Below are 869 nucleotides of genomic sequence, written 5' to 3'. Positions count from 1 at the left end.
TTGGAAAGTTGTATTTTTACACATAGAAAGTAAATGTATCCAATTGTACCCCTTTCCAAGTATTGGTGAGTACTTTCAATATAGTAGCTTCACTATAGTTATATCTCTCTATAGTATGAAATATAATATATAAGATAAACTGATAAAAATTCATATAACTTGACAATGGGAAAGAGGTTATTGACTTAAGTACTGCTTATAAACAAAGAGAAATTTTGAGATAAGTTTCTGCTTTGTTCTATTCTGTAGTGTAAAAATAAGTCCATAGTTAAAATCACATGTATCTACCATGTTTCTTGTATGTAAAAGTCTGACACATGGAAGTGCCTCGAATTTTATTCTGGAGACCTCTTTTGTGATTTTCAAAGATAAATACTGGTGAGTTAACTTCCCAGGTAGCTTTTACTTCCTAGGAAGCACTGTCTAATTATATCCCTTTTAAGTGACATTAAGATACATGCTACCCATGGTGATGGCTAGCCAGCAACAATGGCAAAAGTGCAAGAATGCAAGAAAAGGAAACCTACAGTTTTTCCTTTCTCGGGAAATTGGGATGACAGTTGCACAGGTGTTTCAAGCCTTGATTTTTAAAAAAAAATATATTTTATTGATTTTTTTACAGAGAAAAAGGGAGAGGGATAGAGAGTTAGAAACATCGATGAGAGAGAAACATCAACCAGCTGCCTCCTGCACACTCCCTACTGGGGATGTGCCCGCAACCAAGGTACATGCCCTTGACCGGAATTGAACCTGTGACCCTTGAGTCCGCAGGCTGACGCTCTATCCACTGAGCCAAACCAGTTAGGGCTCAAGCCTTGATTTTTATGAAGCTCACCGACATTGGCCAACGCAAGTCATACGGCTAAGCC

Source organism: Myotis davidii, unplaced genomic scaffold, assembly GCF_000327345.1.
Source record: "Myotis davidii unplaced genomic scaffold, ASM32734v1 scaffold94, whole genome shotgun sequence".
Lineage (NCBI taxonomy): Eukaryota > Metazoa > Chordata > Mammalia > Chiroptera > Vespertilionidae > Myotis > Myotis davidii.
The sequence above is the reverse complement of the archived record's forward strand: the minus strand, read 5'-3'. Positions refer to the sequence as shown.